Source organism: Esox lucius, chromosome 14 (assembly GCF_011004845.1).
Source record: "Esox lucius isolate fEsoLuc1 chromosome 14, fEsoLuc1.pri, whole genome shotgun sequence".
In the NCBI taxonomy this organism is placed as follows: domain Eukaryota; kingdom Metazoa; phylum Chordata; class Actinopteri; order Esociformes; family Esocidae; genus Esox; species Esox lucius.
Window position 1 is genome coordinate 34,616,527 of NC_047582.1, and position 18,347 is coordinate 34,634,873.

Below are 18,347 nucleotides of genomic sequence, written 5' to 3' on the forward strand. Positions count from 1 at the left end.
CGATTTTGGTTTCATCTGACCAGAGCACCTTTGTCCACATGTTTGGTGTGTCTCCCAGGTGGCTTGTGGCAAACTTTAAACAACACTTTTTATGGATATCTTTAAGAAATGGCTTTCTTCTTGCCACTCTTCCATAAAGGCCAGATTTGTGCAGTATACAACTGATTGTTGTCCTATGGACAGAGTCTCCCACCTCAGCTGTAGATCTCTGCAGTTCATCCATAGTGATCATGGGCCTCTTGGCTGCATCTCTGATCAGTCTTCTCCTTGTATGAGCTGAAAGTTTAGAGGGACGGCCGGGTCTTCGTAGATTTGCAGTGGTCTGATACTCCTTCCATTTCAATATTATCGCTTGCACAGTGCTCCTTGGGATGTTTAAGGCTTGGGAAATCTTTTTGTATCCAAATCCGACTTTAAACCTCTCGACAACAGTATCTCGGACCTGCTTGGTGTGTTCCCTGTTCTTCATGATGCTCTCTGCGCTTTAAACGGACCTCTGAGACTATCACAGAGCAGGTGCATTTATACGGAGACTTGATTACACACAGGTGGATTCTATTTATCATCATTAGTCATTTAGGTCAACATTGGATCATTCAGAGATCTTCACTGAACTTCTGAAGAGAGTTTGCTGCACTGAAAGTAAAGGGGCTGAATAATTTTGCACGCCCAATTTTTCAATCTTTCATTTGTTAAAAAGGTTTGAAATATCCAATGAATTCCGTTCCACTTCAAAATTGTGTCCCACTTGTTGATTCTTCACAAAAAATTACAGTTTTATATCTTTATGTTTGAGGCCTGAAATGTGGCAAAAGGTCGAAAAGTTCAAGGGGGCCGAATACTTTCGCAAGGCACTGTATCTCTCTATGGTAGTTTCAGAAAATTGGGTTTACTATGGAGTTCTGGTCCGGCACATCCCGTTTTCACATCTTCTAACCCGGTCCTAACGTCGGCCCAATCCTCCGATGATCACGGTTATCTCCTCCTCTTCCTCTTTGTTTCTCTCCACCTCCTCGTCCATGTAGCTATCTGCTATTAGGGGTATTGGGTCTGAAAGACACTGGGTGGGCAGGAGCTGATGTGGGGATATTAGGAGTGCCAGGTCTGTGACTGCTGTCTGCCAAGCCTACCTGTTTTATATTCAGACTAAATTAATAGGCGGTAGAATTAAGTAATCTCCATTAACTCTCAGCAGAGTAATAAGAAAGAGGTCAATACACTCTGGCCTGTAGCTGTTCTTTACATCCAGCAGGCTCCCTTCTAGCCCATTAATAAAGGTAATTCACTGAGACTTTATGTGAGGAAGGACGCTAAGAGCTTCATGTCATGTAACTTAGTTCCACCCTCTCTTGCTCAGACAAAAGACAACATTGGGAGGAAATAGTTCTGTCATGAAAGCCGCACTTTGAACGAGTAAGGGATGGTGTATCAGGACGATGGCACTAGTTTAGAGGTCTGATCTGGATTGTCCGATCAGTCGGTCCTCGAGACCTTCCTCTATGGCCATTTGAGGACAGAATCAAGGGCAATATGTTAAATGTCAGACGAGCTCAGTGCAGAGAGAGATAACGGAGACAGACAAAGCGAAAAGAGAAAGTTAGAGAAAGAAAATGAGAGTTAGTTGGAGTGTTTGTGAGAGTTAAAGGGAGAAAGAAAAGTAAAAAAAATTGGATAGACAAAATAATCAAAGGAAATTTGAATCTGAAATGCCATACGAGGCAACAACCAGGCAGACCTAGACACTGAGAAAAGTTGTTACTATTTTTAAATCAAATCAAAATGTTTTTATCATGCAGGTAAACTGCTTACTCACAAACCTGTTCCCAAAAATGCAGTAGATGTGTATGAAAATACAAATATAAGAAAACTGTTAATACTGAACAAGTAGGGAAAAAATAACTCACTGGAATTCTAATGACTTCTTTTACCGAATCCTATACTGCCTCAAAATCACAACAATCAATATACATATCACAACAGGTCAACCAACGAGGCCAATCATGTGAATGCGGCATTCGACGAAGATGGAGAGTGCAAAGTAATTTATTTAGCAGGGAACGGCGGTTGTTGATAGTGATGGGGTCTGCTGACGATCCTGTGGAGGGCAGGCCTGGGGAACAGCCTGAGTCTTATGGCTGCCGGTCATCTCCTCTTCCAGTCCGTGTGGCACCCACTAGGGTGAGGCCTCAGCAGGGGACCAGGAAGCTCACCACCCGGAGTTCAGAATAGCAGCCAGTTATCCTCCCTATGAGCCCCTTGCCTCTGCACTGGTGTCTGCCCCATTCCTCTCACACTTCAGGCTACTCCGCAAAGAATGTTCTCAAAAGATCAGGAACTGATCAAGTCTGAAATGTAAAGCTGGTATTATGGCCAGCTGCATTTTCCTAAAAACAATGGCCAACTATCTAGCTTTAGCTAGCCAAGATAAAAAGTTGTGATAAAGCAGAATTTCTCTTTTTGTCAACCTGATGTGAGATGCGTCCTAACACTGAACATAGCCTATGGGCCGGGAGAAAATGCAATTCATGATTTTTTTATTTTTATTAAATATTATTTTAATGAAAAACAAAACAGATGAAGTCTGGCAAGTCTTTTCCCTCCATTTCAGTTGTAATGAAACGTATTCTATTGTTTTAGAATGATCATGAGATGGATCATTTAGTAATTTTATTTGAAATTGTACGACCCCTCCAGGTATTACAGTCTCTAACGTACTAAAACGGGTTCTATGAGTGTTGTACACAAAACCATTTAGCAAAATTCCCAAAAGAAGTTTATGTACACAAACCCAGAAGCACTTGTCACATTCCCCTTTTTACATCAGCAGTTGTCGCAAAGTGCTTCTACAGAGATCCAGCCTGAAACCAAAATCATCTCTGCAGCACTCCATCAATCAGGCCCGGATGGTAAAGTAGCTAGATTGAGGCCAATCCTGTGTAAAAGGAATATGAAATGCTGCCTGAAGGACTCTGAGAGCATCAGGAAAAATATTCTCTGGTCGGACAAGACCAAAATTGAACTATTAGGCCCGAACACCAAGTGCTACGTCTTGCGAAAATAAGGTACTGCATCACCTGGCTAATACCATTACTACAGTGAAGCATGGTGGTGGCAGCATCATGATGTGGGGATGCTAATTTATTGGTCGGCAAGGTGGCCTAGTGGTTAGGGAGGGATATTCAACTTTTACCCTACGAGGCCCGGAACCTGCTGGTTTTCTGTTCTACCTCATTATTAACTGCACCCACCTGGTGTCCCAGGTCTAAATGAATCCCTGATTAGGGGGTTGTAATGAAAAAATGGAGTGGAAAGAATTGGCACACTTTGTCATTGTGGGGTATTCTTTTTATTTGTAATCATTTATAAATTAAAGCTAGAACACATAGTTATGCAGAGAAAGTAGAGGGTACTGTATATTGCCATATTCAGCTGTGTGATGGAGAAGTATATAAAATGGCATCTAACTAACATGCATGTTTATGACAAGAAACTGTGACAAAATCAACTGTTTTTTGACAGAAAACAAATGCATGGATTAGTATTTTCCTGTTAGAGAACAATATTGAAGTGCAGCTAATGCCTAAACCAAACCCCAAAACTAAATGCTAATGCCTAACCCTAACCCTGTTCCTAACCATAACTTTTGCTCTAAACCTAACAATTTCAGCAATAAAATGCCTTTTCTAAATAGAAACAGGAAACAAATTCCCCTTTAGTCAACTTTTTGTGATTAACCAGTGGTGGGGGAGATATTTGTCACCGTTATAAAGTAAAAACACATGCACATACACACAGGCCTCAAAATAAGTGCAAAATATGTCATGTCTCCTAGAGTATTTCATGTCTTCTAGTGTATTTCTTGGTTTATTTAAGTCATGTCTCTTTAAGTAACTCTTGGTTTCATTAAGTCATGTCTCCAAGAGTATCTGCCTGTACACGTAAGATAGCGGAGGCTTTCCAAATTGCATCCATTTCCCTAAACAGTACACTACTTTTGGCAGGGTTTACAGGTACTAGGGCCCACATTGGGGAGCACCCTGAAATTCAGCTCAATCTATAATAATCAGCTCGTCTCAGAGGATAATCTCCTACCTCCACCTTGTAAAATTAACAATATCAGAATGGCATAGACATGTCTGGAAAATTACAATATATAACATAATACATCAGTTAAAATGTACATTAAAGGTACTCTTAAATGGGTTCATGATACACTTTGTTCCAATTATTTGGATTTAGAAGACTGACATTATAACATTTTATCCACTGATTATAAACAGTGTTCTCACAATTCTCTTCGAAAAAAAACACAAAGAAGAGGAAATTGACATGCGTGATAACAAATATGGTATTCTGTAATGAAACAAGTTCAAAATAATACATCCTCCAGTATGGTGCCTAGAAATGTCATTTAGTTTCACATTTAAATGGTAAACCTCAGAATGTTATTGATCCAAAGAATAGAAACATAAATGTTTTATTTTCCCAAGCAAATAACACAACACATTTTAACAGCAAAGGGTTATCTTACACATTTTTAGACGTGGCCTTGTTTTCTGCATTAGTAGTTGATTGAGTTCTTTTTCATTACAGAGTATATTGGTTGTCACGTTTTGCTGAGCCAGTGACAACGATGTAAAAATATAATTAATTCAATCATGCCATAAAACACAATGAAACACTCCAGAAAGTCACCACACTGCATTTTGTTTTATACACCACTGTGCATTTGTATTGTTGTTGATGTTATAAACAACGTGATTCAAGCCTTTATTAATGGCACGGCTATGAAAAAGGATTACCATCCCCTTCACAACTGTGTCCCAAACGGGAGTCTTTTCTCACATGGCTTTTTAAGGGAAGAAGTGTTTAGGAAGAGAGCAATATGAAGGAAAACAGATTATATTGGGGAAGCACACTAACATGATGTTTACTGTGTTGAATGAGACATACAAGTAGACACCAGAATACCTCTGTTATATTTAACGGGCCTAGTTCCCTGTGATTATTTCATAGACAAACATGTCTTAAAATGGTTACCAATATCCCACTGAAAATGTACAAAGGAAAAGAGGTTGATAGTGGAAATAATGAAAGGAAAGCCCTATCTTTTTTCTACAATATTTAAAAGGAAGCAGAGAACAACGCTAAAGAGTAGCTCGATGCTAGGTTGGAGGACACAATATCGTTTTCTTTATTGAAGAAACCATTCTCTATAATTAAATGGAAATTATGGATATAACACAAGCCACCCCCCCCCCTTACACACACGCACACACGCACAAACCATACACAAAATTTGTTACAACAAAAAAAAAAAGAAAAACACAAGATGAACCAACCTTTGAATAATATTTCTCCAAGCCTATAATGATAACCCTGATCCGTGCTGCTAGTAACTGCTACATAATATCCATCGATTCCATCCGGCCCGATTTCCTTGAGTAGCTTGGGCTGAAATGACTTGGTGTTTGTGTTCGGAGCTGTGTGCTTCAAACAGACTTCTGCCGCAGGTCCCAAATGGTGCCCTACCCCCTCTATATAGTACACTCCTTTTGACCACAGGCGTATAGGAAACGTGGGTCCATTTTGGACGCACCCCGTCTGAAGCCTACTCCTCAGCCAAGGCAATCAATCAGCCTTAATCCAAAACCAATTTACTTCGCCTGAAGAGGAAAATATCTTTTAATCTCTTGCCGACAATCCCTGATTGCTGTGTCTGGCATCAGTTGACAGTCAAATGGTTACTGCTTACGAATTGAGGCCCATTCTATTAGATTCAGCGGCTTGCTATTTTACCATATAGATGCATGGATGGACAAGTTAATAGCTATGTATACCGATTTTCTCTTTCATTCGTGATGTGAAATTCCCTTTCAACAATATCTTGTATAATAATCACCTGTTTTGTATTCCTGTATGGTGAAAAAGAAAGATTTACAAAAGCACACAAGGATTTTTTTTTTTTTTTACAAAATTTGTTTTAAAATACATGTATGAAAATCTAACAAGAAACATGGAAAACACCGTCTCTCCTAACGGCGCTGCTCTGGAGCCGGCGATACGAAACAGGGATCATCTTAAATATTTACTGCGCTTTCTTGGAGCCATCTGTTGTACATAAGGGGTTAGCATGCTTGGCACTCATTCCAAATGGCACCCTTCATAGTACACAAGGGCCCATAGGCCCTGGTCAGAAGTTGTGCACTAAGTAGAGAATAGGGTGTCATTTGGTACACCACCGTAGTACAGGTGCCAGAGGAGCACGAGGGGGGGGGGGGGGGGGGGTCACCTCCTTACGCAGACTTCCAAACCTCCCATGGCTCCACAGAAACCTTAAAATCAACCATAACTTCTCTGCCAAATTCCCAAGGACGATATTTTGGTCATTCTGTGAGTCTATGAAACTAAAACTATAAATGTTGTTTTATTTTAGAGACCGCACATCGGGTCATTACTACGTGTGGGTTATATAACTGGGTTCTTGCTGCTGCTCCTTGTTGATTGACAGGGAGAGGTCAATGCAACTAGGGGGTGACACTAGTACTACTTCTTCAGTTCAGGTTTTCATCCATGTCGAAGACCTAATCAACTATAAGCCTCACTTGACTATCAAAGCATTTTGTGAGTTAGTTAGGTAGTGTCCGATTCTTAGTCTTTTGAGCTAGTTAGGTAGTGTCTGATTCTTAGTCTTGTGAGCTAGTTAGGTAGTGTCTGATTCTTAGTCTTGTGAGCTAGTTAGGTAGTGTCTGATTCTTATTCTTGTGAGCAAGTTAGTTAGTGTCTGATTCTTAGTTTTGTGAGCAAGTTAGGTAGTGTCTGATTCTTTGTCTTGTGAGCTAGTTTGGTAGTGTCTGTTTCTTAGTCTTGTGAGCTAGTTAGGTAGTGTCTGATTCTTAGTCTTGTGAGCTAGTTAGGTAGTGTCTGATTGCTAGTATTGTGAGCTAGTTAGGTAGTGTCTGATTCTTAGTATTGTGTGAGTTAGTTAGGTAGTGTCTGATTCTTAGTATTGTGTGAGTTAGTTAGGTAGTGTCTGATTCTTAGTCTTGTGAGTTAGTTAGGTAGTGTCTGATTCTTAGTCTTGTGAGCTAGTTAGGTAGTGTCTGATTGCTAGTATTGTGAGTTAGTTAGGTAGTATCTGATTCTTAGAATTGTGTGAGTTAGTTAGGTAGTGTCTGATTCTTTGTCTTGTGAGCTAGTTTGGCAGTGTCTGATTCTTAGTCCTGTGAGCTAGTTAGGTAGTGTCTGATTCTTAGTCTTGTGAGTTAGTTAGGTAGTGTCTGATTCTTAGTCTTGTGAGCTAGTAAGGTAGTGTCTGATTGCTAGTATTGTGAGCTAGTTAGGTAGTGTCTGATTGCTAGTATTGTGAGCTAGTTAGGTAGTGTCTGATTCTTAGTATTGTGTGAGTTAGTTAGGTAGTGTCTGATTCTTAGTCTTGTGAGTTAGTTAGGTAGTGTCTGATTCTTAGTCTTGTGAGCTAGTTAGGTAGTGTCTGATTGCTAGTATTGTGAGCTAGTTAGGTAATATCTGATTCTTAGAATTGTGTGAGTTAGTTAGGTAGTGTCTGATTCTTAGTATTGTGTGAGATAGTTAGGTAGTGTCTGATTCTTAGTCTTGTGAGTTAGTTAGGTAGTGTCTGATTCTTAGTCTTGTGAGTTAGTTAGGTAGTGTCTGATTCTTAGTATTGTGTAAGTTAGTTAGGTAGTGTCTGATTCTTAGTCTTGTGAGCTAGTTAGGTAGTGTCTGATTCTTAGTATTGTGTAAGTTAGTTAGGTAGTGTCTGATTCTTAGTATTGTGTAAGTTAGTTAGGTAGTGTCTGATTCTTAGTCTTGTGAGTTAGTTAGGTAGTGTCTGATTCTTAGTCTTGTGAGTTAGTTAGGTAGTGTCTGATTGCTAGTATTGTGTGAGTTAGTTAGGTAGTGTCTGATTGCTAGTATTGTGTGAGTTAGTTAGGTAGTGTTTGATTGCTAGTATTGTGTGAGTTAGTCAGGTAGTGTCTGATTGCTAGTATTGTGTGAGTTAGACAGGTAGTGTCTGATTGCTAGTATTGTGTGAGTTAGTTAGGTAGTGTCTGATTGCTAGTATTGTGTGAGTTAGTTAGGCAGTGTCCAGCTGCTGCAAATACAGACACTTGAGGAGGGAATCTGAATCATTGGGACCCCTGTAGGGCTGCTCGTAGGATCACAGCTGAGACCTGGTTAAACACATCTACACCAGTGAATGAAAGACAATTATTAATATAATTCCAAACAGAATTGTGGTACATGCTGGTGTTCTTGGTGACATGTTCATGGGATGTGATGTGTAACTCATCATGGCTGTTGTTTATTGTGCCATGTCATTCTCTGTATATACTATTGTCATCTCCTTTTCTTAGTGAACAGACCCCAATGCAAAGACCCAGCATTGCATGCATGAGATGGTTTCTAACAAATGGTCAAATGAATGTGAATCAGATTTTTACTTAAAAGCGGATGGCAGGTCACATACTTGACTCTACATACCAGACTTCTGTATGGTTGCCATCAGCTGTTGAATGCCTGTACAGAGACGATGATTAAAGAGAGTTCTCTATAGACAGACAAGTATAGATCTCAGTAATGTCCCTCATGTCACCTTCCCGGAGTCCCCTGTCCACCCACACGCATCAGTCACCAGAATGACATCTGACTCCCCGTCCATCCCGTTATCCTTTCATCTCACCATCCTTCTATCTCTCCAATCCATCCATTTCTCAATTTCTCCATCTCTCCGATCTTCATTGAAAGGCATATACTTTCTCTCTCACTCCATCATTGATCCTCCTTGCCTTTGTTCTTTCTTTCCATACACTAACATTCTAATTTAAACACACACAAAGTCATGTTTACTTAGCTATTTAAATTGACTGTCCTTCGATAATCCTATGTTTACTAACCCTAAAGCTTAACCCAACCTTAACCTCAACCTAAACCTTACCTTAATACCATAAAATGTATTCCTAACCATAAACCCAACAGGTAATGTGTAACGAGGACGTGCGCCATCCCCCCTGACGTGGTATTCAGCGTGCGTCATCGCCGGCCTTCTAGTCACGCCGCTCCTCCTCCCACGGCACTGTCATGTCTTGTTATTGCACTCACCTGATGTCCATTCCCTCATTAGGTCGCCTATATCAGTTCCTGTGTTTCTGGGTGTTTTGTGTGGTATTGTTCTATGTCTTTCAAATGTGGAGTTAGGCACGTTTGTTTGAGCGTTTGTGCGCCGTGTTATAGCGTGCCTTTGATTTTGATCATTCAAGAATACAAGCTTCGTTTATCACCTCCCTGCGTTTGGCTCAAAGTTTTTCTACACACTCCACTACACCTGCGTCGTGACACAATGCCTAACCCCAGATTGGAACTTTTGCGTCTTAACCCAACACTTAAGCCAAAAAGTTTAATTTTTCAAATTAGAGACAGAACAAAAACTGCTGCTCTTCTGTTCCACCTAGATACCAGGATGTCAGTCTATTCTGTCTGGTTAAGAGCTTCATGCTAAATGTAATTAATTGCATGGTATCCCTGGTCTATATCATTCTCTGCTTGATATGAAACAGTTATACCAACAGATCTCTGGAATAAAACAGCTCTCCGGGACCCAGTCCAGAATGGCTTGGCCACTTCATGGCAGGATTGGGCTGTCTCCCTAAGTGCACCAAAACTGTCGCAGGAGGAAGTAGGTGTTGACCCAAGGTGGAATCTTTCAGCACATTGATCCTCGGCTCAGCAGAACATTCATCATGCAAATGAGGAGGAGGAGGGTGAAACCATGGTTGCTGACGACGACAGGCAATTAAGATGGCTAATCATTGGTGTCTCACACACTGTGGATACTGACTGGAAATCTTGTCACACCTCTCCTCCCTCCCCTCACCTCACCTCTTCTCCTCCCTCGCTCATCTAAGCTCCCCCTTCACTCTCCTCTCTTCTCCCCTCTTCTCCTCTGCCGGTCATCAGACGTTCACCTTTAGTTACGGGGACATGAATCAGAATAGAGGAAGGGCTCAGGAGTGAGAAAGAGTGAACGTGAGAGAGAAAGACAGCAAGAGAGGTGTGTGGGGATGTGTGTGAGAGAGAGAGAGACAGGCCCTAGAGAAGCCCTTGGACCTAATGAGAGGTCTACACATGCTAATGGGACTAGTTGGTTACCTAATGCCCCCTGACAGACTTCTCACTGCCCCTCTGTGTTGTCTGGAGTACAGTCATGTTAAAACTCACGCAAGGTGTGCAAACATGCACACACACACGCGCATGCAAGTACACACAAACACACACACACACACACACGCACACACACACCTGGAGCAGTTCAAAGACTGAGGGGGAATGGGAAAGGTAAACATCTCGGAGTAGTAGGTCGTTTATCATTTTGTGGCCTCTCATGTCGAGACCTACACCACGCACCCCTTGATGGGAATCTGTTGTGGCGTAAAACCGCAAATTAAGCCTGTAGTTATATCGCTTTGGGTTGAAAGGGAGCTCCTCTTCCGCTGCTCCTGTGTCTCATGTCAGAGCTGAAGTCAGGAGGGTGCGGGGGGGGGGGGGGGGGGGGTGCGGCTGATGTGAAGAAACTCCCGTTTTCACAATCCAGTTCATCTTGGTTATTTTGTGGAGGAGAGGAACTCACGACAGCTCCCCACCCCCCCCATCCACCCTCGCTCGTTTATAGTTTAATTGGCTCCTTCGAGAGTGTCGGGGGACCCCGCGGAACACTCGACTAATCCCCTCATGCTGAGCGCACCCCGATCCGCCATCCTCAGAGGCCCCGTCCGCCTCGCTCGGGGAGGAGCGCCTCTCCCTCTCTCTCAGATCATGTTCCATTGTAGTTATACGATGGCGCTATCTTCCGGGAAACCACTCTGCAAAACCCTGCGAGAGATTGAGGACAGGAATGATATGTAATGGCGTGGTAGGGGGTGTGGTGTGGCTCCCCGCAATACACCGGGAAGACCAGGAAGTAAGCGTGAAGCCGACAGACTCCCCTCGGCCACCAGTTACCTCGCTTCATTTCAAAACAACTCTAGCTGAAGTATTGGCTTCTCTTCCTTCATGTCAAAGGATGTTTGCCAGTTGCAGAGAGAGCCGGAGCAAGAGACGGTATCCCCAGACATCCTGTACCGCATCAATCTCACAGATACCTACTTGGTGTTGATTCAGGGTCTGCCTCTGGCCTCTGGGATCAGGCCTCTGTTCGTATTCATGCAGGGCTAGCACACAAAAAACCCTCCTCTTGGTCCATTATTTCCCCATACCAGGCGTGTGTTATTGCGAGGGGGGTAAAGTTCTATTGATAACAGTGAGGTCCGTGTGGAAGGTTGGCCTGTCAGACCGGGAGGCCATCGACTATAACTGAGCCACGTATTTGAAAAGTGATTTGCGCCCGGTATGGACTCCCAGGGCTGCGACCAACTCAGAGGAGAGACGCTTTAAGATACTGACAAATGGGTTATAAGGGGAACGTGTTTAGGAATGATTTCCCATCTGGGTTGAGCTTGGATAAGCAGTTTTAAATTGCCGGGAGAAAGAGGACTGCTGGACGAAGACAGAGGCTGCTGACTGCATTACAGGAAGGCCTGACCTGGAGGTCTGAAGGGGATGTCTGACGGGGAGGCCTGAATGGGAGGCCTGACGGGGAGGTCTGACGAGGAGGTCTGACGGGGAGGTCTGATGAGGAGGTCTGATTAAGAGGTCTGACAGGGAGGTCTGATGAGGAGGTCTGATGAGGAGGTCTGACGGGGAGGTCTGATGAGGAAGTCTGACGGGGAGGCCTGACGGGGAGGTCTGATGAGGAGGTCTGATGAGGAGGTCTGACGTCTGTCTCACATCGCTCTCTCATAGTCTGATTATCAGGCCTGTGTGGCACAACCACTACACAGATAAAACATAGACAGACGAGCGCTGGTGTTGACTAAAATAAGAAAAAGGATAAAAAATTTGGTTACATTTAATTGGTTCAATTGGATGGCATCACTGAAAGCAGCCGTGGCAACTGAAATAAAACTTAAATCTTAAGCATATCTTTAAATGATGAATTTTACTCACGAGCAGTGATGATGCTCTCAGGCAGATTGACTAGAGAATCAATATAGCAACCCGGTCTCACAATCACACGTCGCTATTTGAAGTGATACGGACAAACGTCATCTTCCATTCTTCTGGAGTCACTTGACATCTGATTCACCGGGTAGCTAATAGAGACAGAAAGAACCACTTAGACAGAGACAGAAAGAACCACTTAGACAGAGTGTTCTCTCTTTATTCTCTTCTTTCCTCTACCATCTCTCCCACCCTCTCACTTTTCTCTCCCTCTGTCGTCTCTCACTCTCTCCTTCTCTCTTTTCTCTCCCCCTCTTTTTATTTATCTACCCTCTCCATCTGTCGCTCTCTCTCCTGTCGCTCAACCACTCTCCATCGTTCTTATCCATCAGGGAATGATTGGTGTGCTCAGTAGAAAAACAAGAAGCAGATTCACAGAGGGTGAAGTTAGAAGGATTCAGGCTTCCCAAAGCACTGGGCCTGTCATCTCACACATCTTCTCCTCGGCTGCCATTTTGATACGTCTCCTTTTGAAAGCGGGGCGAGAGAAAGAAAATAAAACTGTGTTCAGGGGAAAAACGAGGGAATTTCTCCTGTTTCAACAAATCCGAAAGAACGTTTCTAATTGACTGCTGTGGAGGTTGTTACATTATATATATGTCACGCAGCGCTCAGCCTTTCTTGAGTTAGGCTGCTTTATTCCCCATAACGGATGACACATCCAGCCTGCGACAGATGGCAGTTGACACAGCCTCCAAAGATTCGTAACACCATTTCTGAAGTCTCAAACATACCAGCTGATACAGTACGGGGTACCTTTGTACAGAGTCCTTGCGTGACACATTTTAAGATCACCTGGATAGGATGAGGCATCAGCCTGTGGTTCAAAGGACTGCCCTCAGAGACATCATATTCCATCTGCAACAGACACTTCAGTGGTGGGCTGGGACCAAGAACCTGCCTCTGCATTTTGAAAAAGCACCTGCTGGTTTTGTTTGTCCTTAAGGCCCAGCACGTTTTACTTGAGGACCCAAATTGTCAGGGAATAATGTTAATTCGGTGTAAAACAAACAAAAAAAAAGCACTAAAAATGTCCCATTGAGCAAAAAATTAAGTTACTTTTTCTTTAGATTGAAATACCAGATTGGCAGTCTGCCGCTGGCGAACTATGTAGGACTAGACAAGCATTAACCCTCTCAATGCAGATCTAAAAATGAAAGGACACCATTGGGCACAGTCAGCAAATATCTGTATTTAGGTGCCCAAAGCCCCACTTCCATCCAAACAGAGATTGAGCCGCTTTCTAAACATGAAAGCCTTTTACACAGGCAGATGAATTCAAGTTGGTATTCTGACTGGTCATATCTTAATCTTTTCACATCAGAGCTAAACTGATTGGTCAAGAGACAAGGAGCAGGAAGAAAGGAGGAGAACAGGAGGAGCAGAAACAAATTAACCCTCTGTACTTAAAAAATAAATACGTGTGTGTCTGTGTGTGTGTCTGTGTGTCTGTGTGTGTCTGTGAGTGTGTGTATGTGTCTGTGTGTGTGTGCGTGCGTGTGTGGGGGGGTAATGATTTTCAGAATTTCCCGTGGTGTTGTTAGAAGGCAACAGCAGTCAGCCCAGGCAGGTTCTCAGGTTCTATTATGTATACGCTTTTATTCAATCATCGCATCGCTCCGCTGCTGACACTTGGTCAATAGTGCAATCTTCTAGTGATCAGAATATACCAGACAGACCGCTGAACTGAATTCCATTACTTTGGCTTTCAATAGATCTTGCTAAAACAAGATATTTATAGAGAAACACACACACACCTACAGAATGACTATTTTGCCTGTTTTTCTTAGGAAGTTATTTCATGGAAAAACATTTTAAATGCTATAGGAAATTTCAGAAGAGGACGAGATGTAAAATGTATACCTGCTAAAGATTATTATTGTGCCCAGACATTTAATATATTAGGAGCCAGGTGACTAGAACACAGGCAATCCATCAGACGTGGTAAAATAGTGAATTTACAGTGGTACTGGATATTTTAGTGGTACTGGACATTTTAGTGGTACTGGATGTTTTAGTGGTACTGGACGTTTTAGTGGTACTGGATGTTTTAGTGGTACTGGACGTTTTAGTGGAACTGGACGTTTTAGTGGTACTGGACGTTTTAGTGGTACTGGATGTTTTAGTGGTACTGGACGTTTTAGTGGAACTGGACGTTTTAGTGGTACTGGACGTTTTAGTGGTACTGGATGTTTTAGTGGTACTGGACGTTTTAGTGGTACTGGATGTTTTAGTGGAACTGGACGTTTTAGTGGTACTGGACGTTTTAGTGGTACTGGATGTTTTAGTGGTACTGGATGTTTTAGTGCTACTGGACGTTTTAGTGGTACTGGATGTTTTAGTGGTACTGGATGTTTTAGTGCTACTGGACGTTTTAGTGCTACTGGATGTTTTAGTGGTACTGGATGTTTTAGTGGTACTGGATGTTTTAGTGGTACTGGATGTTTTAGTGGTACTGGATGTTTACAGGGGGCAAATCAACAGCTTAATTTGGTGTGTATTTACTGTGGCCAGAGGAGGAGAATCATTTACTCTCTGTTTACACTGGCCAAATGAACAGATGAATTTACGGGCTGAGATCAGTGGTGTAAATGTACAGATTACTTAACTGGATGTTTACAGTGGCCAAGTGAATAAATACATTTTCTTGCTGTTTACAGTGTCCAGGTAAACAAATTCATTTACTGACTGTTGTTTCACAGAGCGCAGTAAGAGAACCTCTATAACCTCTAAATTTAACATTGTCAGATGTTAGAAGAGAATCTTCAACTTCCCTGTGCACTGGGAATTAAATGAACGCCACCACACACCCAAACACACTCCCACCAACTAATACACACACAGACACACATACACTCCCACCAACTAATACACACACAGACACACACACACACTCCCACCAACTAATACATACACACACACCAACTAACACACACACATTTGTCTTTCAATCCTTTCTGGGACCTGAATAATTATTTCCTATTTTCCCTATACACTAAACCCAAACTTAATGTCTAAACCTAACCCTAACCTGACATTAATGTCTAAACCTGACCCTAACCTGACCTTAATGTCTAAACCTAACCCTAACCTAACCTTAATGTCTAAACCTGACCCTAACCTGACCTTAATGTCTAACCCTGACCCTAGCCTGACCTTAATGTCTAAACCTAACCCTAACCTAACCTTAATGTCTAAACCTGACCCTAACCTGACCTTAATGTCTAAACCTAACACTAACCTGACCTTAATGTCTAAACCTGACCCTAACCTGACCTTAATGTCTAAACCCTAACCTAACCTTAATGTCTAAAGCTGACCCTAACCTAACCTTAATGTCTAAACCTGACCCTAACCGTAATGTTTAAACCTGACCCTAAACTAACCTTAAGGTCTAAACCTGACCCTAACCTAACCTTAAAGTCTAAACCTGACCCTAACCTAACCTTAAAGTCTAAACCTGACCCTAACCTTAATTAATGTCTAAACGTACACTAACCCTAAAACCTTACCCTCACACAAAGTAGTTAGGGAGATTGGTAAAGGTAATGATATACACCAATCAGCCATAACATTATTACCACCGGCCTAATATTGTGTAGGTCCCCCTTTTGCCGCCAAAACAGCCCTGACCCATCAGGGCATGGACTCCCCTAGACCTCTGAAGGTGTGCTGTGGTATTTGGCACCAAGATGTTAGCAGCAGATGCTTTAAGTGCTGTAATTTGTGGTGTGGGGCCTCCATGGATCGAACCTGTTTGTCCAGGAAATCCAACAGATACTCGATTGGATTGAGATCTGGAGAATTTGGAGGCCAAGTCAACACCTTGAACTCGTTGTTGTGTTCCTCAAACCATTCCTGAACCATTTTTGCTTTTCGCCGGTTCACTGCTTTTCCTTCCTTGGACCACTTTTGATAGGAACAGCCCAAAAGGGCTGCAGTTTTGGAGATGCTCTGACCCAGTCGTCTTGCCAATTTGATCTGCTTCTAACCCATCAACTTTGAGTAGAGAATGTGAGAATTTGGGCATCAATGGCTTCCACTGGACCTGGCTCACTTGTCTTCATTGTAACAACTGACTACACTCCTAAAGCAGCCAAATTATGATTCAGTGCCCAAAAGTGGAATGTTCTTGAATGGCAATGTGAATTAACCAACCTGATTTGATTTGTTCATGTGTTTCACTTGCTGAAGATCAGATTGAAGGGAAAAATGCCCAGGAAATAAAACAGGAGCCAAAGATGACTGCAGGGAAGACAAACATGCAAATGTACACTCACCTAAAGGATTATTAGGAACACCATGCTAATACAGTGTTTGACCCCCTTTTGCCTTCAGAACTGCCTTAATTCTACGTGGCATTGATTCAACAAGGTGCTGAAAGCATTCTTTAGAAATGTTGGCCCATATAGATAGGATAGCATCTTGCAGTTGATGGAGATTTGTGGGATGCACATCCAGGGCACGAAGCTCCCGTTCCACCACATCCCAAAGAAGCTCTATTGGGTTGAGATCTGGTGACTGTGGGGGCCATTTCAGTACAGTGAACTCATTGTCATGTTCAAGAAACCAATTTGAAATGATTCGAGCTTTGTGACATGGTGCATTATCCTGCTGGAAGTAGCCATCAGAGGATGGGTACATGGTGGTCATAAAGGGATGGACATGGTCAGAAACAATGTTTAGGTAGGCCGTGGCATTTAAACGATGCCCAATTGGCACTAAGGGGCCTAAAGTGTGCCAAGCAAACATCCCCCACACCATTACACCACCATCAGCAGCCTGCAGAGTGGTAACAAGGCATGATGGATCCATGTTCTCATTCTGTTTACGCCAAATTCTGACTCTACCATCTGAATGTGTCAACAGAAATCGAGACTCATCAGACCAGGCAACATTCTTCCAGTCTTCAACTGTCCAATTTTGGTGAGCTCATGCAAATTGTAGCCTCTTTTTCTTATTTGGAAAAAGAGGTGATGAGTGGTACCCGGTGGGGTCTTCTGCTGTTGTAGCCCATCCGCCTCAAGGTTGTGCGTGTTGTGGCTTTACAAATGCTTTACTGCATACCTCGGTTGTAACGAGTGGTTATTTCAGTCAAAGTTGCTCTTCTATCAGCTTGAATCAGTCGGCCCATTCTCCTCTGACCTCTAGCATCAACAAGGCATTTTCGCCCACAGGACTGCCGCATACTGGATGTTTTTCCCTTTTCACACCATTCTTTGTAAACTCTAGAAATGGTTGCGCGTGAAAATCCCAGTAACTGAGCAGATTGTGAAATACTCAGACCGGCCCGTCTGGCACCAACAACCATGCCACGCTCAAAATTGCTTAAATCACCTTTCTTTCCCATTCTGACATTCAGTTTGGAGTTCAGGAGATTGTCTTAACCAGGACCACACCCCTAAATGCATTGAAGCAACTGCCATGTGATTGGTTGATTAGATAATTGCATTAATGAGAAATTGAACAGGTGTTCCTAATAATCCTTTAGGTGAGTGTATAAAGCTGCACAGTAGAAACAGCCACATTATCTTGCCTCAAAAATAAACTGGAAAATCTGCAGTTATCAAACGCACTCCCAAGACTGTATATTGCTTGAAATACTGCAGGCTTACTCACAGTGAGAAGAAACTTATTTTGGCTATTAAGCACTGCACTCATGGAATATTTTGCAAAGTAACATTAAAGGGGCAGTTCACCCTATAGGCCCCATGGGTAATATGCATCATGTCTGATAGATTTCTAGGGCAGTGAGATTTGTTTCATGCATAATTGGCCAGAAGGATTGAGGAATGGATTTATGCGCACTGAAAATCCCACAATATTACGTCACAGTGTGGATTAAAGGGCAAAAAAGACGTAACAAATTAATATGGTCATGTTTTCTTCCATTTCTCTAAGCCTCCATGGTACATTTACTGGGTTACAACCAGGTTTACGTGTAGGCACTGTGGTCCTTGATTTACAGAGCAATCATACGTCTTTCAGTGACATTCCTATCAGCGGATATATTGGTAAATGTACAATGTGTCAAGATATTTCCTTTTTTTGTAAGATACCAACTCTGAGGACTTTGTGAAATTGCATACGATCTTATGTGATGATATTGGATCACACATGCTTGAAACGGAGTAAGCTGCACTTTCTACTGGTAAATGTGTGTTAATGTTATTGTTATTTCTTGGTTTGATATATTAGCGTGAAATACACAAAAGTAATGTTTACCATTA